The sequence below is a fragment of the Calidris pugnax genome, unplaced genomic scaffold (assembly GCF_001431845.1).
Source record: "Calidris pugnax isolate Ruff unplaced genomic scaffold, ASM143184v1 scaffold13, whole genome shotgun sequence".
Lineage (NCBI taxonomy): Eukaryota > Metazoa > Chordata > Aves > Charadriiformes > Scolopacidae > Calidris > Calidris pugnax.
In genome coordinates, this window is record NW_015090810.1 from 18584654 (window position 1) to 18604090 (window position 19437).

The 19437-nt window shown below is 42.0% G+C and overlaps 1 protein-coding gene across 3 annotated transcripts in view; it reads right to left on the reverse strand.

Moving 5' to 3' along the window:
- Nucleotides 1-15989, reverse strand: part of ANKRD12 (ankyrin repeat domain 12) — a 61324-nt gene extending 45335 nt beyond the window's left edge. For all 3 annotated transcript variants that reach the window (XR_001411548.1, XM_014938518.1, XM_014938517.1), the window contains exon 1: nt 15802-15989. The gene's annotated coding sequence lies outside the window, so the exon portion shown is untranslated. The remainder of the gene's footprint in view (nt 1-15801) is intronic.
- Between the last annotated feature and the right edge of the window lie 3448 nt (nt 15990-19437).

The following is a 19437-nucleotide window of genomic DNA, read 5'->3' on the forward strand; positions in this document are numbered from 1 at the left end:
CTGACCTGAAGTAGTGATTTTACTGACATTTTAACTTTATTTCCATTTGCCTGCAGTTCAGTGCCATTTCAACTCATGTTCCCAACAGAGTCAACAAACATTTGCATTCAAAGTGAAAGTGAAGAGCATTTAGCAGGTTCTTCCAGGGAAACCTAGATCTGTCTGCTTTGAGTTTCCTTCAGGGCTGTTTCTTAATGCAATTACTGGTTTATCAGGCAGTCTTGATGGCATATTTCAAATCATCAGAACCCTAAATTAAAAGTTAAACTCTTTACATTCAAATTATTCTCCTCTGTCACAACAAGCAGTACCATCACTTTTCATCTGACAAACAGGCACAGCTGTGCTTTCTCTCTAACAAACTGATCTATTTCATGCTTTTCAATAAAACATACAATCTGCTTCCTACTAAAGAAACTTCTCCGCTTGTAACAAAATCAGATATTCTGATTTTATGTTTGGACATCTTTGCTGCACATTCATTGTCGGTTATCAACATCCAATTATTTGCAATACTGTTAAAAGTTTCTCTCAATCACTTTTTCACCTAAAGGAACCAAAACATTCTATTTTCTCCTTAAAGTAAAAAAAGGTAAGCATTTTGACAGATCTGCAGGCAGTGATATAAAAAGCTAGAATTATTTCATTAAAAAAAAATATGGTGGGAGCTACCTACATACTTCTCAATTACCCAGTACGTACATACAGGTTAGCTGACTACTATTACAGCAAATATATGGGGCACAAGACTGAAATTCTGTGAGAATATTTATAGCAGATGGGTTAATTTCCAAGATATTGCATTTATACTTGATCTCTAGAATGCATTTAAAAAGCAGGGGATCTCGCATAACGCAATCTTCTCAACTACCTCTGTTCTTCTGTATTTGCTATGTCTTATTTCATCTGCAGAGGGAAAAAAAAAAGAAGAAAAATATCGCTCTCTTCCAACAGGGATTTATTCCAGACTGGGAAACAGTGAATCAACTGTACAAAATTTCTGCTATAAATATTTGACAGGAGTGCTTCAGAATGTTTTGCTAAAATTAAACTTACAAAAATGACAGCTAAGGCTACATTAACAAGAAGTACAGAATTATCAAGAGCGATCTGTAGAGTGGGACAGCTGGTAACAAAAATTCAGAATTTGCACTAGTCACATTCAGCAGTTTTGTTCTGGAGTAGTTCTAGTGCAGTCCCATGTACTAAACACACATTAAAGGCCGGAGCACATTCAGCACATTCCTGAACATATCTCTCTGCTTAAAACAGGAGAAATCAAGCTTTGAAGCCACTGCATAGAGCAAACTAAACCGGAGCAAGAAGATATAAGGACAGTCACTCTAAAGGCATGTTCCTGATTCAAACTAAGATATTGACATAGATTTCCTCTTAACGATCTTCTCCCTCCCATCCTCAAGACTTTGTCTCTTCCAAGTTTATTTAGAAATTACTGTCATCCAGATCTCAAAGCTATTAAGAGTCTATTATGTAAAGGATTAAAAAAGCTGGTTGATGAGTATGTGAGAGAGACCTCGAAGAACAGCTGAACTGAAAGGCAGGCAGGCAAAAGCCAACATTACATATTCTGTTCAGAGAAAGCCAGCTGGCCAACCCGTATGTACATACTGGCTAATTAAGAAGTACGTAGGTAGCTCCCGCCTAGCCATGCCAAATGTTATCTGTATTCTGGTGGGAGTGTCAAAGGCAGCTGAGGTTAATGCAATGGAAGAAAGGGAATGGGTACAGCACAAAGGACCAAAATGCACAGAAAATTGGGCTTTTTAAGTACTATAAGGAACAAAATTTAAGCAAAAAGATATTAGCAAAAAGACATTAATTTAACTAAGTTTAACACTCTTGGGGTTCTTTTTTTCTTCTTATCAGGAAAGTGCAAATGATTTTAATATTTTATTTCACAATAAGAGCATCCTTCAGCAAACAACTTGGAAAAGCGATTTCTTTCCAAAAGAGAGGTAAACAAACTCCAGTATTATTAGTGCTACACAAAACATTGCGATGGGAGACATAGCAGCATTGTCAATTTTTTTCCTCTTACAGAACTCAGTGCTCCTATACAGATAATTACTCACCTACTGCTATATAATAAACCAGCTGTTGGTTAGACTGCAGTGCATGTGGTATCGGAGAAGCACCCACCTTTCACCTGCACTGTCCAGTAAGAAAAAAAGGCTTCAATATGGAACGAGAGATTATTTGGAATATTTGGTTAGAGCTTGGAGACATGCTAAGAGGCACAAGACCAGGAATTTGGGTTTGTAGGGAAAGAGACCATTCAGGTACAACACACAGTGGGAGGGTCGTGAAGTCCACTAGTACAGAGCTGGGCTTATCTGGATGGGAAATTTAAACACCATGTGTATGAAAAAGAACATCTATGTTTTTACCTGATCTTTTCTACACAGAAGTGTGCCTGTGAAGAGTAAAACTTCAGATTAGCTAAATGAGAGAATGCAACTGTGATGAGGAAGTAGCAGCGAGAGAAACTTGAGAGGACAGGTAAGAAGGGATTGTGCTTGGGAGGAAAGCACAGGAGACTCCATGATCAACACACATCCTGAGAACATGGAACACAAACCAAAATTCTTTAGTTGTGCCATCCATGTGGCCCTGTAAAAAAGCACAGGTGTTCTATCTCCTTTTAATTTTAATGCAGAATGAATGACAAGCTTACTACTCTGGAGAGTTTTCTGTTATCTCCTTGGAAGGAGTATTCCTTCTCCAAGGCATACTTGTAGAAATGAAGTTTTAAATACCGCTGATGTGTCATGAGAATGCCAAAATGATGTTAGAGGGCAGGACATTGCTCAGGGCATGCACTTAAAAAAAAATCTCATTAGAACATTATATAAAATACTGTTCTGAAATTTCAAAATTTCAGAGTGACTGTAGCCACAAAAATGTTAGTCTTTGTACCAAGGTCTTCACTGCAGAGGACTATATAAGCACAGCTATTTATAATCATTGTAGCAGTTTATTTGACCTTTACAATAAATACAATGAAAGAGCTATTAAAGGCTTCCTTTGAGCAAAAATAGTTTTAGGTTTCTTGTGCAGAGTCCTACGAAAACAGTGTTACATGAATCCCAAAAAAAGACTTCCTCCCAATCATTTAGCAACCGAGGGTGCTGCTGGAGTCCAGCATGCATGCTACTGCTAAGTAGGATTACCAAACAACTTAACTCCCAGGGTGCTGAAGTCAAAGTTGAGTAGGTATGAGATCTGTATAGTAAAACACTTTTTTCCAAAAGCTGATAATACATTAGACATATGCAGTTATAATGGACTAAACATACACTGCAGTACATCCCTACTGGCAAGCCAGCCTCCTGCTGCAGGCTAGAAGCATACCGCCTTTACAAGCTTAAAGGAAAACACATTTTGCATAAGACAAAAAGGTTAAATACGAGGCTATTTGCGTATGTTATACTATTTAAGACTAAATTTTTACCATCACCACTTCCTGTATGTGGCATGCTCTAAACTACCATCAAATATAACGAATGGAACAATTTACCAAGCACTTTTTGTTCTGCAATCATGGTGTCTCATGGTTCTTGCAATTCAGTTCTCCAACAATAACCAGCAAACAAATTACTAAATACTACTGGCTTTAGGTAACACACCAACTTAGTATGTTGGAGAGAACAGTACCTGAAAGATACGATACATGCAGTGGCTTTTACAGATGAAAGGTAACAAGAACATTTTTATTTGGAAAATATTCACAAGCTCTTTTCACACATGACTGCTACAGTTCAGTCCATGCAGATTCCAATGTCACAGTTAAGATGAAAGAACTAAGCTCCAACACAGTCTCAAACTAACGGTGCCTAAGGCAACAGTCTGTTGCAGTATTAAGTGCAAATGCAGTACCCAGAATGGACATGAGTCACAAATTTGGCAGATTTTACAGCATTTGATGATAAAATATGACAAAACAGTTTTGGTCCAGAAGTGAGGTACTCTTTTTTATTATAATTTTCCTTTAAGATTTGCACAAGACTTGAGATGACTTTGAGCTCTAACACGGAACTCTGAGAGCAGTTCTACTCATTTCTTTGCTATACTTATTGTGCAACCTCAGAAAAGGTGTCTTACCTCTCCCCTGCAGGAACTCTCCCTACCAGACTTTAGATACACTAAAAATCAAAGAAAACAAAAAACCAGCTTAACAGAAACCAACCTTTCAGAAACATATGCCATGAGATAGCTTGGATATGTGTATTTTGGAGACCTCTCAGATCCTAGCTAACATATGGAATGAACTACTAGACTCACTGTCCTATCAGAGAGCATTTCTACAGCTTAATTTGAAATGTTTAGATACTTGAGATCCAAACACGTAAGGATTACAGAAATCTTTCTGTACTAAGAAAAATAAAGTATTTGAACCCTATTTTTAAAAAGGCGTCCTCGAATAGTGAAATAGGAATGGGCAGTGACTACTCATAATCTGCAAAACAGCTTTTAATATACTTTAAAGCACCTACTCATCGCATGCCAGACTACACTACACAGCGCTAGGATGAAGTCCCTAAAAACAGCCGACACAGGCAGCAAGAAAATTTTCCAGTACTTCAGCTGGAACTCACCACTACTTCCTACCAAAATAAAGAATGTATCTCATAGTCTAGGAATTTCTACTAGGAAAAGCAAAAAATGAGAGGACATACAACTCTTTCCTATGCAGAAAACAAACAAGACTCTTTGCAGGGGTTTTGACCTTGGGCTCTTACCCAGAACACCTTCAAAAGAATATTTTAAGAGCCTGAGTTTACCTGTGCTTGGTTTCAAGTGCCAGGTTCCACAGATTTCACAACACTCTTCAATTTATTTTCCATGCTAATAGTAGCACCTAAACTCGTCAACCTCTTTCTAACAAATATGCTCTATTAAAGAACACGACTGAATGCGGAGTTTTCTGATTGAGTTTTGTAAGGGTTTGTTTTTTTTTTTAAACTAAACACATGTTCACCCAATACAAGAACTTCATTATTCATAAAATTAAAGAATAGTTGAGGTTAAGGGCCATATGGAGGTCATCTAAGACCCTCAGTTATCTAGTCAGTCAGACATTTTCAGCTGTCGTTGTGCCTTACATGGACCAGGTTGAGTTTGTTACTAGAGATGGAAAAAAATGGTACAGAAACTATGGAAAACACAAACCTTCCTACTCCCAACTAACTGTAGGTACCTATAAATCACGCAACAGATTTTTAGAAGCAGGACACCATGGAATAAGAAAAAAGACTTTGGCCCAAAATTTAACTTACAAAGTCTGATTCACTGATTGAAAATACCACACCCCAATATGCCTTTGAGATTTGTTGCATGGATTTACTTGAATTTTAAAGGTATTACTGGTTTACAAATTACAGAAAGACCATGTTTCAATAACAGCTGTACCTGAGCAAGACATTGCTCCTCTTCTATGTCAGAGCTCATAATTAGAAATACACCTGCACTTCTTTCTGTGATGTCTTCTTGCAACTACACTTAAAATAAGTGTCAACCAAGCAAGGACTGAAACTCCTATTGGAGTAGCGTTGGACATAACTTGCCTCACACGCTTTTAACTAAAACTCTAAGATCTACCTGTAAGAATGAAACCAACGCACTGGGACTGATTTGCTTCTCAAAGTAAAAACAAAACAAGACAATGAAAACAAGATTTTTACGGTATCTTGCAACTCTGATCTTATTTATACTTCCTTGGACACGATCAAGCAACATGTTCATTGGCTGAATGCTCTTTTTAAGCTAGTTTAGCTGTTAATACTCCCACTGAAATGTTTAACTAGCACTCAAGACAAAAAGTGGACTTCAGCTCTCTGTGATAATTCTTACGACTGGCAAAGGCAAATTCTCACAGCAATTGAAGAAACTCGCTTTTGTTGCTGTGTGAAAATTTTTGACAATCTGGTGAAGTTCTGAGGAACCACTGACCAGAAACACACATAGCAAGTAGCTTCACTTGCTTCCAGAGAAAGACAATCTGTTTGTCACTTATACCACAATTCCCTGCCATTTCAGCTTGCCTTGATTTCCACCTTCTTATAGAGATGGAAATGCCTACAACACTTTCTTTCATTTTAAAAAACATACTAAATAAAAAGGAGGACCTATCAACACCACAGAACTTATTATCCATAAATCAAAACCGGGAATAAGAAGGGTTATGCTCCCCTCCTTTCACAGATACTAATTTATTTTCACAATATCGCTAGAAGATGAGAATTCATTATTGTCTTCATTTTACAGACGGTGACTTAAGTTCACAGAAATAATGAGGTCAAGGTTTTGACCAATTTTCCAAACCCATAATACATTATGGACTTCATTTTTCAGATTATTTCATGTTAGTACTTTATACTTGGTGAAACCATAGCTACTAACAACTTCAGTTCAGCTTCTACAAGCAACTGCTCTTCCCCACCACTGCAGAAGGAAAAAGGTAAAACAGTCTCAAAGCAGCTATCCACAAGTGAGGAAAACACTTGGCAAAGGCTCATAAAAAGCCTGTATCTTACACAAATTCCAAAACCGACTGAAAATTGGCAATTCTAAGTTTCAGTACACAACTTTCTTCAACATGGGACCCTCTTTTCTCTTCCTGCAACCTCCTCCTAAGTTAGAGAGCTGATGTCAACTTCCACGATAGGGCTTCTCTTGGAGCAGTATCCTGGACCACATAATTACAATTTATCCTCAGAGATTCATTCCATTCATTATTTAAGCGGAGTCACAACCAAAAATTACCAACTTGTGATCCCATTCTTCTATCTGCAGAAAGGGAAATGAGCAGTGCTACTCTAATATACAGCAAACAACATTGACAAGCAGAACATAAAGGTTAGTGACATTGTAGTATGCAGCAAGGAGGTGTGCAAATACAGACAAGAATAACTTGCTTCACTTCTTTTGCAACACACTCCTCTATTTCCTTCCTTTACTTTCTCTAAGGTTTCCAGTCTCAAATAGCTTCTGAGATCCTCCACTGCAAAGGTCACTCCATATACCAAGATTATGATAAAATAAAAGCAGCTTGTTGATATCAGACTTCTAAACTCATATGGAATTAATTACTCTTTATGTCTTCCCAAGGCACTGAAAAAACCATAGAAGTTAACACTTTGTCAAAATATCCTTGCACATGTTATACCAAACTATCTTGTCTTGCTGGGCATATAAAAGCTCAAAATTATTAACAGAGTATAACAGGAAAAAAACCAAAATGATCCCAGCTATCTATAAATGACCTTGAATGTTCTTCCACAGAGATAACTGAACATGGAAGAACTAAAGAAAATGAGTGTGCTAAGCTCTACTCCTATTTTAACACCACCTCACAGTAGTATACTAAATATTAAAAGTCCAAATATTCAAAAAGGTGCCATTTTCAAAGGACGGGACACTCTCAAATAATCAATTAGATTCGTGGACCCAAAACCAGGTTAAACCCATCTGCATCAAGCCCCATCCAAAAGACGACACGAAGAGACTGCTGCCAAAGACCCTGTAAGGTGCTGAGAAAAGGTATGAAACAAAAGAAGTAGGGAGGGGATTGACTCTTTCCCAGTTGACAAACGACTCCTAGGACAAAGAACTCCTTCCTCACTTCCACACATAGAAAAGCTATGGGAATTTATTTACATAATGTCATTTGGGGTGAAAAACAACGTTGACAAACATGGCCTACACTGGCATGGAAACAGGTGAGTGGGGAAGATGGTGCTTTGCAACAGGGATCCCAAAAGAAGACTTGACATAAACAGACAGCTGATACAGGGAAGCACTGCATAAGAAGGTGCCTGAAGAAATAAAAAGATCAAATACTATGATTTCTTCACTTTTATTTTTTAACAGAAATAGCTTCTCAAGTCCGAAATCTTAAATCTTAATTGTTTACTAAAAGAAATACACAGGGCCAAGGGACTGTCTTTACAATAAGTACTCTCTGGCTCTACACCTCAATCATACAGATATTTATATTCAGGATAAACTTTCAGAACAGAAGTCCTACCAATTTAAGTTTACAGAATTATCCATTATTTCAGAGAAGCATTTGAAGGGCTGTGGGTTTGCTTAATAGCGAAGCATGTGGACTGAATACATATGTTACAAATGAACTTGTAAAATCACAGTCTTAAGTGATTAATAATTCTCACAATAGGATTGGGGAAATGCTAGTTTTACTAGAAAAGCATAAAACAGTAGGCATACCAGATTGTTCAAGAATGGCAGAATCTTCACCAATATGCCAGTACTGTCTTGTATTAAAAAAAAAAAAGCAGATCATTCTATCACAACTATTTATCTATTTTTCTATATAATTTTTTCTTAATACCCAATAAAAGTGCTGCATTCGAAGCATTTAAATTAATATTTTATGACAAAACTAATTTTAAATGAAACAGCTTAAAATAACAAAGCTGAAAGTTTGTGGAACTTGCAGATGATGTTTTTATCAGAGTGGTTAGAATTATTAAAAATTATTAGAATTATTTAAAAGCAGAAAAATCCTCCCTGATTCTAAGAGACTTCTGTTAAAATTTCTTTTTATGCGTATCCCCTGCTCCAAATTAGGAGGGACAAGATGTAAGAAACGCATGTTTAAAAATAAGGTTAACTGCTGGCGTTAACCACAAACAGAAACAAACAAAAAAAACATTCTCTCTCTCCAAAATGGTGATAAACTTGCTTTTCCAGAAGTCAGACATTGGCTCCCATTTCAGTTGGGAAGGAACAGCTCCCTTAGGGACAAGGAACATCATTCCTTCTGAGCCACATACACCATTTCTAGAGCATTCCTCCACGTGGACCAGTAAGGAACTGCAACCGCTGCCAGAATCCAAGATGAATCTGAAGGATGTTTGTCAGTATTGTCTTATTCTCAAGCGCATTTCTCTACTCTCAGTTTAACCCTTTGTCTTTTCACGGAAGATACTAGCACTATTGTTTTAACATACGGCTGGCTGTTCTGCAAGGAAGCACTGGAAAGAAACAAACAGAATGATGAGAGTACAAATACAACTGGTTGAAAAAATAATTGGTTTTCTCCCTGATAGAAATTCTGCAAGATCAAAAATATAATGTTTCTTTTCAGATGTTATTAATATTCAAATGATAATTGATAAAAAAATGCTTTTTAATAAAATGCTTTAGCTGCTTTTCATATTTCTCCTTCGGCAGTACAAAATAAGGTTGTTTCACTTTCAGTTTCTCACTCACAAGGTTACTCTGAATCGCAGGCACTGGAAGAGACTTTCTTCAACTGAGTTCCAGTACAAACAACGTAGAAGAGACATTCATGTATTTGTCTTTTATCTCTTAAAAAAAAATAAATACATATATAAGAAACCGTATTTTAGTAAGCAAGATGAAGTGCAAAGAAGCCTTATTTATGTAGTCAGTTAATGAGTCATTTAAATTTAAAAGGAAAAAAACAACAGGAAAACTTCATTAAGAATCTGTACAGTAGAATGTACCACAGCTTTACAAGACTACCACACACAGGCAGTACAAGAAGAATGCATGCTTTGACTATTAAAAATAAAATTAGTTAGGAAAAATACATTACCTACAACAGCTGAAAAACATTTCTATTCCACATTTGAAAGCAGAAAAAAATGTTTGACAGCTTTATAATTTATGAAGCCTTCAGCAACAGGTTTGGCATGGAATCCCAATGGACTAACTAAAATTAGATCTTTGTTACATTTTATTCACACTACTGGGGTGAATTCCAGGTTCAGCTGATGATGCCTAAAAGCAATCAGCTCCAGCTGACCCTACTCTGAGCAGGGAGGTAGACTAAATGACCTCCAGAGGTGCCTTCTAACCTTGACTAGTCTATAATTCTGTTCCATAAATAAAAATGCAGATGTTCTTTACCTCAGAAGTAGCATGCCTACTGGCAATCCCTTCTCCTGCTGATATGTTCAGCATATGAAGAGGTTTAAGTCTTCTATATTCTCCAACAACTTATGCTATGTCGTCAGGACAGCGCTTATTCCAACAAAGACTTAGTCTTGTGACAGCTTGTGAGTACTGACGTCATACTCAAATCATATCATTAAGACAGCTGCATAGAATAAAAACATCATACTCCTACTGAGGGACATACCTAGCCATAGAAATAAGACATTTACATAGAAAAACAACCTCACCTCTTTACTCTTAAGAATCAGATATACAGAAGCTTCCAGAGTGCCTGAAGGGACCTCCTTTTATTCTGGATAGCCTCTCACATTAAAGGTGATTCTTTTCATTCCCAGAAGAGGTTTCCTCTTTATAGGATCAAGAAAGAGCCATGCTTGCCCAAGAACTCTGGCTCTCAGGAGTCAAAGAAACTTATTGCAAAATCCATTACTCCTCCCTTTTAATCTACAAGTACAAAAAACTTGCATGTTCACAGGTGCTTCCTCTTGAGTCTTTTTTAGGATGAGCTATGGGTTCAAAGGAAGCACCTGCACAGATGTTTAGCATAATATCATACTCCCATTAAACTAAATGGAGAAGTGGAGTTGTAAGCTTCAGTTTTGATATACTGGTTATTCCTTAAAGACGTAACTAAGTAGATCTTTGTCAACTAAGACTATTTCATTACCACAGTGCCTACTAAAGAAAAATTTAAAAGCTTTTCTATCAGCATTTTGCCAACCTTAAGATAAGCAAGCCTATTGCCAATTAAGTTTAAATTCCTTCTATAGGAATCTACATCCCCTCTGGAAACCTTCTAAAGAACTCTAAGACAAGAGATTTCAAATCTACTCTGTACAGTATTACTAGAAACTCAGTAATTTCTATTTAAATCTTCTTAACTTAATGATAACTTGCCAACCTAACACCAAGAAAACCCACAACTTATCTACAGCACTGCCAGAAGGAACATAACCTAGAAACATGCAAAGGCCCTTCACGGGCTAAAAGCAGATCAACTGCCAACACCTACTCACAGTCCTTCAACTTCAGCACGATTCACCACGGGTAAAAGAGTGTGCTTCAGTGCTACTGTTCATGAGTAAGACCTAAAGATGCAGGGGAAAAAAAGCAAGCTTCTTACTTCCTACTCTGACTAGGCTTACTTACATGTGCCCAACCAGATAACTGAGGTTTTTATCCAGGCTAAATTGTGAAGACACATGAAATATTCGACAATCTTTATTGCCACCTCTTGGTCATCACCACATATCACAAAAATAACAGAACAAAATCATATGCCAGTTCCTTTACGGAAATAATTTCGCTTTGGGGGAAAAGAGATAGTGAGGTAACAGGTGGAGTAGAAACAGAGAAGAGAGAATAACCCGATTCTGTTTGCATACAAGTATAACTATTTAGAGCTGTAAAACTACAGCGAGTACTGCAATTAACTTTCATTAATGTTTTACTATGTCATCTGGAGAATTGAAGGGACTGGAAAGCAAAGAACCAGTTATTTTCAAGACAAAAGATTGTATTTTTTTATTTATTTAAAAAAGATAATACGGTTGTCAATTCTTGATGTCGGAAGACAAATGAATTAGCATTGTTCACTCTAGAAAGAATATCACTAAATCATCTTTCAATTTTCCCTTTATCAGTAAACTAGTAGTAAGAAGTCTGATCAGTAGGTTGCTGAACAGTATAGAGCTGCACAGAAAGCCGATTTATGTCGGTTAGCCTTCTTTGTTGCACACAATCCTGAAGCGAACATAAAAAAGAGGAAGATATTTCCACAAAGCAGCTAAGGAAGCTATCTATCGGAGCTTGAAAGGTTTGAAAAGCCAGATACCTATTAAGTAGAACTAATACAAAAAGCTTTGAAAGAGAAGGGAAACTACAGGAAATGTAAGTATGACACTTCTGCTGCCACGAAGGGTTGGAACTTTCTAAGTTTTCTACCACAACAATACTCCTGGAAATGCAGTGTTATTTGGTTTCTGTTGTATTTAATACATTCTGAAGCACAGAGAGGGGAAAAAAGTGCTTTCTACCTCTGACGTTTTCCAGCCCCATTAATGTAAAACATAGAGCAAGAAGAAAATAATTCCAGTAGTCTTCATCTCCACCAGGCTACTGGCAAGTAGAAAGCACATGACAGGGGCAAGGAGGAAAATATCTCAAGTCTTCCTCATCAGCTTGCATTTTTACTTTTTGTCTCTAATATAGATCATAATTGTGTCTCTAACATTGCCAATGGTTTTTCTTAGCACAAACCAGTGTGAAACCAATACTCTTGTGACATTATCACTACCTAGAGCACTCTGAGCAGCAGCCAAGAAACTGAGGAGAGCTTATTCATTTGTTGCTTGCTAAAGATAAAAGCAGATATAAGGACACTTCGTCAAATCCAGGGAGATAACCCAAAATAAGCCAAGGCAAAGCCATATTCTCAAGGACTTAAAGTCTCTCTTCAAATGAATATTTAGGTTTATGCAAGATGGCAATAAAGATCCTCAACTGCATTGGGAAGATACAAAGTATGGCTCCATACTGTTGTGGAGTCCCCTTCTCTGGAGAGATTCAAAACCCGCCTGGATGTGTTTCTGTCCAGCCTGCTCTAGGTGAACCAGCTGTGGCAGACCAGATGATCTCCAAAGGTCCCTTCCAACCCCTACAATTCTGTGATTCTGTGATAAGCTTATGGAGGAACTTTCTAAGACTTTTCTAGGTTCTGGAAAAATAATCAACTGGTAAGAGAAAGAAACCTAAAGATTTTAGCAGGGCTCTGACTTCTGTTATTCTGATAATTCAATATCAAAAACTATTCAATATCATAACACAAAATGCAAGATAGAGTTTGTGCTAATATTTATTTCATACCATCTGTCAATAGAGTCTAAGTAGATGTAGTTAAAAAAAGTCTGATCTGGAGACTAAATGACCAATCAACATTTATACTACTCCATCTGCAATAGAACATGAAAGACAAGAAACACCAAACATTCACGCCAAGCCCACCTCTTCATAATATAAGATCAAATTTGTCAAAAGTAAGTTGTTCTGAGTGTGCATATTAACAATGCGGCAGCAGGTTAATAATTATATTTTTTGTGGTCAATAGTTTTTTCCGGTTTTAAATAGGACCAACTGTGCTAGTCTTCCAGATTATTTCATCAGCCTAAGATTGTAGGCTAATTGTTGAACTGATTTACCGTGTTTAGACATACCTGTATGCCCAATATCGAGGAAGAAGTTCTAGCTCACCCATTTCTACATGCCAATATTTCCTCTAGAAGGATATCAAGGACTTTTCCATCTAGTTAAGTTAAAGCTGCAACAGTTTATAGGTTTTGTAGCAATTTAAACAGCCACCTAAAGGTGCAAAGAAGCCCCTACTTGAGGCTATGATTAATGGCCTCCAATTTAAAAAACACAGGAGTTAATAAACCCAGCTATTCAATTTTCAGTTTCTGCCTTTAATCCTAAAGAGGGTGGTAACATAGTAGTACCCCCTGCAACTGATGACAAACTGAAGCTTCGCACAAGCACTCATTCAGCCTGCTTACAAAAAGACCTTTTCCTCAAAGAAGTTACCTATTGTGCAAGCCTGCTGGAAGAAACTGTAAATGAACTTAAGTTTGTTGCACAGAGCTTGCTTTCTTACACAACATCTGTCCTAAGCTCTACTGTCTGTAGTAATCAAAATTCACAAATAGTTTTGAATAATTCTCTGGGTGGAAGAAGAGCATACAAGGATTTCTACCGTTCTTTGTATCTGAAAGATTGAGCTGTCTTCTTTTGTGAAAGAACCAGAGGCTCTCTGATCAACTCAGTCATTACTACAGAAAAGCCAGGAAATCAAAAAAAAAGACTCATGTACTGTACACCAAGAAACTGACATCACCACAAGAATGTTACCATAGTCCTCTGGGTGCTGAGAAAAACATTAGCACTCCTTGACATTTTAGCTTGTAAGGCACATACAGGAAAGTAAAAGTATTCAAGAAGGGGAAAAGAAAAAAAAGAAAAAAGACACAGATAGTCAGTGGGTTTACTATTACTATACGTTAAGGTCCCCAGCTCATCAAGGCACAAGGTTAGCTCGAGAGTCTGGGTTTCCATCTAAAGACTGAAGAAATGCAAGTGACACCCAACATCTGCACAAGCCTCAAATAATAAGAGCAGGTGAAATGCCCTGATGTCTCACACCATTCTGAAGATCTGTTACTCTGGGGGCTCTTACTCGCTGAACTACAGCAGAATATTACAATGGAAGAAGGAAAGAAAGCACAGGATGCTTAGCTCTTTGCAGCTGCACAGCACCTGTGGGTAGCTCACCACGTCCGTAGAGTAACCTAGATGAGAGGACCTAAACTAAGACATGAGGACAACCAAGCTGCCACCAACGTGTATGCTGAAAAACACCCAAAGCCTTGCTGCTTCAAAACTAGAGAGCAGAAGAGAACCCTACCTCCAAACCATGACATGTCAATAATACTGAATTATTTTATTAAAAAGTTAATGATTTCTTATAGACATGATGATCTCACCCTTTCCTAGCGTTCCAAGATGAAACATTTTTTTCCTGGAACATAAGTACATTTGGACCGTTCCACATCTGTCTGATCGCTTTTTGTTCCTACGAGCATCACAACTTACTCACTCGCCGTCATTAAAGCATTGTTTTATCCCATAAGCTACCTTGTAATTCAGAGGTATACAATTCAGATTTTCCTCCACATCACACGGCCCGCAGAAGAAAGGCAGAGAACACCGTGACAGCATGCAGGCGTTCTCCACGAGACCTCTAGCTGGGAACACTGAACTAGTCGTGTCATTTAAGAGTTTAAATAATAATAATAATAAATAATCCTTTCCTTTCTTATTAGCTACCCAGTCCTTAAAAAAAAAAAAAAAAAGGAAAAAAAGGAAAAAGATAGCATTGGCAATGGTACCAGAGTCAGGCTAGGAGTAGAACTGAGCCTGGCATCCTCTCGTTTCTTGTCCTTCCTTTGTTGCCTGGTGTCACCTGTGCTGTGCGAGTTCCCGTGCTCCACCTCAGCGGCGGCAGCCTGGCACCGGCAGCCCAGGCGGCCGAACCTACGTTATTATTCTGCAAAACAACCGGGCCACCCTCCAGCCTGTCACGGAAGGCGCCAGAAACGCCTCACCCGTTCGCCCCGGCTCTGGATGCGCCGAGGGCGGGCTATCCCGGCGGGGCGGCACGGCCCGAATCGGCCCAGCAACTCCCGGGGCTGCAGGGAGCTGCCGAAATTCCCGATACGGAGGCGGGGCGGCGGCCTCTCTGTGTGTGTGTGTGTATGTATGTGCATGTGTGTACACCGCCATGCCACGCTCGGCACCCGCGCCGCCCCGCAGCCGCCTCCCTCCCCGCAGCCCCAGCCCTGCCTCCCGCGGCAAAACCGCCGCCCCGGCCCCCAGCACCCGCCGCCCCCCGGCCGCTACACGGGCCCCGCTCCGGACGGCGGGGCAGGGGCTGGGCTCGGCGTGCGAGAGGCGCGGCCGTCAGACGGTGACAGCGGCGGCCATGGCTCCCGCCGCGGCACTGACAGGCTGAGAGGGGAGAGCCGTTGCCCGCCGCCGCCGCCGTGTCTCCCCGGGGACAGGCCCGCCACCCCGCCGGGCTGGGCAGGGGAGGCGCGGTGCCCACCGCCGGGGAGGGCAGGCAGCGGTTACACCCCCCCAACCCCAAGGCAGGCAGCGGGGGAGGGCTCCCCGGACGCCCCGCCGTTCAGAGACAGGGGGGCGGCAACCGGCGGGCGGCAGGTGGGACCGGGAGTCCCCGCCGCCTATCGGGAAGGGGTGTTGGAGGTGCGCTCCGGTCCTTACCTTCTCCCGGGAGCCGGCGGCGGGACGCGTCCTCCCTCCCTCTCTCCTTCTCTCTCTGTGCGGATCCGACAGAGGAACGGGTGCCGCCCGCCGCCCCCGGCGGTGCCTAGGGGCTCAGGCTCAGCCCCGGCTCCGGCCGCTGTGGCCGTCGGGTTTGAAAACACCCCCCTTCCTCCTCCTCCGCCGCCGCCCTCCCTCACCCCGCGCTGCCGTTGCCGCTCCCCCCCCACCCCTCCCCTTCCCCAACAGCCGCGGCTGGAGTAGCGCTCCGCCGGCCTCCCATTGGCCGCGCCCCGCCCACGTGGCCCCCACACAGGGGCGGGCGGGCGCTCCCGCGGACGTTACACGGCCCGGGCGGCGGTTGGGGAGGGAGCGGCGGTTGTTATTGGGGGGGGGGAGAGAGGCAGGGTCACTGTAACGCTCTGTTCCCCCGTGCGGCGAGGGATGGGCGCCCCAGCGGGCTCCTCGCCGCTCGCTCCCTCCCGTCCCCACCCTGGGGGAATAACGGGGCTCTGCAGGATGCCCAGGGGCGTGAGGGAAGAGGGTGGCGACGGGCGGGCGGCGAGCATCGTGCGCACGCGCCGGGGCAGCCGCGCTCTCGCCTTGGCGGCGGCCGCTGGAACTTTCTGGAAATGGCGGCGGGTTCCCCCCCCCACCCGCGGCTGCGGGCGCGCCTGGGGGTCGTGGGGCAGGGACGGGGCGAAGCGACGATGAGCCTTCGTATCCCCGCGGGACGGCAGCGGGACGACAGCGGGACGGCAGCCGACCGACAGCCGCCAGCGCGCCCCGCGCGGCGGCGGCGGCGACTCCCTCCCCGGGGAGGGGTTTTCCGGCGGCGATGGCGCAGTGAGTTTTTAACAACCGACGCCCTGCGCGTGCGCGGCGGCGCGGCCGAGGGAGGCGGGTGCGGCCGGTACCGGCACCGGCGGCTGAGGAGAGGCCGTTGCCCCCGGGGCTGGGGGGGCGCTGAGAGGAGCGCTTCGTCCTGGGTAGGCCGCAGTTGAAGGGCCCCGCGGGTTTTGGGAGAAGCCTCAAAGGGAGGCAGGTGCGTGTGGCGCGGGGCCGGAGAGCCCGGGATGGGGGGGGCGATGGCCTTCGGGGCACCCGCGCAGAGGCTGCGGGAGGAGGAGGAGCAGCCCGCCGCGGCCGCTGGCCTGCTCGGTGCCTCCTCCCGGGCCTGGCGTTGTCTGGAAGCGGAGTCCCGCCCGCCGCATCGCATCCCATCCCGGCGGGTGCGGGCAAAGAGCTGCGGGACCCTCTGTGGGTGGTGTGCGGGCCCCCAGCCCCGCGGGCGGGTACAGCCTGCCGTTTGCAGCTTAGCCCGCTTCCAGTTTTTAAAGGAAAAAAAACGTACCCAAAACTTTACAACCTTTAATGCCGGTAAGCTGGGTGTCATATAAATGCATCAGAAGTAGACTGGAGTTAGTCCTAGTTGCATTGTTAAAAACTAGCCATTCGTGTGCACTTGTGGAAAGGTTCTGCATTTGCTTATTAAAATAGTACGTGGTAAGACTTTAAGAATCTGTGTGGTTTTATGTTCGGGGTTCTTGAATAATACAGAATGTTTCTGGAAGATGAGTATAGGTGGGCTGTCAGATGTAGTATTTTGAGAAGGCAGCTAAACAAAGCCCTTCCATTTGATGTAGTCTTAATTGCCATGCTCTGTCTACTACTGGATTGCTTTCATCTGTTACTGGATAGAAAGCAAGCATTCCATAATACTTACTATGCAAGTCAGAAACATGAATCTCTCAGAATTAAAAGATTACTTTGATTAAGGCTGTCTATTGTGTGAAGTTTCCCTATATTCTGATCTCCACCCATCTTGTTTCAGCATGGGTAGGGAATGGCATCACAAATCTCAGCAGTTCCCATGCTGCACGTCATCTTACTGTTTAGGCAAACTTCTCATTTGCTTTCAAAATCTTACTGTACAAGTGCTGGTACAGATCATTTGTGTTGTAAAACAACTGCCTTCATTTTCATTTGGTGCTGTTAGCGTATCTCAAGTACCGTCAGCTCACCAAGAGCAGCAGGTGTGGTGGTATCCATGACCACATAACAAAGGGAGTTGCATTCACTTCTTTCATGTCAGGTTAATTACAGAGGTCATTGCTTGAGGTGACAAGCAAATTGAAGAGCAGACAGGCTACCCACTGCCAGTGTAAGTGGAATAGGAACTGTTTCCCAAGGCAGAATGTTTGTTCTTCTCACAGCACTAATGTAGGGATGATACTGATGATTCACCTTTTAAAACACGACAAGCTACAGGTATCGGGCAGTGGCGTAATTTGGCATTTTGGGCCTTGTGCATCAGCACCAGTAGCTTGCAGTTACAGGGTTTCAGTGGGGTGTTGGTAGCTGTTCACAGCCAGCAGCTGAGATAACAGGGTAGGAGTCTCATGAGAAACATCTTCTGCAGCAGATGTTAAGATTTGATAATAATATCTATCAGTAACAAAAAATACAGTTCCTTAAGCCTTTTGTAAGAACTACTATTTGGACTTGGAAGCAGCATCAGCCAGTTAATTGCTACCCCCACATTAGTTTCTCCCCCTTGTTTTCTTTCCCTTCTCCCCTTGTCGTCTTGTCTCCCCTCCCTTCTACGTAGCACAGCTGCAAAATGCTTTTGTAGCTGTACTCTGTTGGTGTGCATAGTACTTCCCTCGATCTGCCCTCCCTAGTGAAATATCGTGTGGTATCAGCTCTGTGAACTACTAATCTTAATCAGGACAGACATGCACACAGTCTGGCTGAACTGTGTCATTGCTGAATTCAGTCTAGTAGTTAAATGACTGAAAATCTCAGACTGCAGTACAGTGTATCTAAAATAAGAACTGTATCCTAAGAACTTGCAAAATGTCACACTAACGAAAGCACACGCACTAGTCTGGGTAGTTAACTGGCCGGTCAGTGAGCCCAGCTAACGTACATACTGAATTTCATTGCTTCTTCCTATCCCATCACAGAACACCGTTCCAGGCAACATTTTTCTAGCAGCGTGTGGAGGTCACAGAAATCCTTCCCGTTATCCAACACTGAATGCATCATGGGGTTTCTAGTGGAGTTTCCTGTTACTCTGAACTTTTCTTCCATCTTTACCAAAGGAAAGAACCACCACCACCCACTCTATCAGTCCAGTGGATTCTTTGTGTGTCTTCTGCTTCCATGTTCTAAATCTTATTTCCTAAGACTGTACCTGTTTTTCTTAAAATCTTCTCTAGGTCCCAGTTAAAGGGCTTTTCCTTTTTTTTTTTTTTTTTTTCCCACTTCCATTTGGAGAATTAATACAGCATGCAAATACTCTCATTTTTCCCTCATTCAAGGGGAGGGGCAAACAAGACCACTGAAAACAGAGAATTGGTTCCATTACTGCTGTGTTACCACTTCAAAGAATGTATTTGTTGTCACTGTAGTGAACTCATTTTTCATTTAACTCCCCACCCAGTACTCACACAGTCCAAGCTATTAACCGGTAGAACGAAACTGCAGAATTAAGTGTTTAATTATTTGACAAGTTAGCATCATCTGCTCAGAATTAAGATTCGTAACCCTCTGCTACTGAGGATTGAGAATAATGGAAATTAGGTCCTGTTAATATTTGTTACTTAAAACATTCAATACTCTTAGTAAAAG